Below are 228 nucleotides of genomic sequence, written 5' to 3'. Positions count from 1 at the left end.
ATGCTGGTATCGATACTGACGTAAAGTTTGTTACGAATTAAGGGCTACAATTTTTTATTTTTGGATAAGATTTTAATTCAATGGCTCTCATTCACTGATGTTTACTTTAAATAGGAGTAGAGAGCGAGGGGTTAGAGGTGTGAAAAATTTTGTAACTCTATTTGGAGAGGAGGGCTACTCTTAATTGAGAAGGCCTTCCAAATTTATAACTTTTGTTATAATTAATAA

Source organism: Asparagus officinalis, chromosome 6, assembly GCF_001876935.1.
Source record: "Asparagus officinalis chromosome 6, Aspof.V1, whole genome shotgun sequence".
NCBI lineage: Eukaryota > Viridiplantae > Streptophyta > Magnoliopsida > Asparagales > Asparagaceae > Asparagus > Asparagus officinalis.
Note: the sequence above shows the minus strand (reverse complement) of the source record.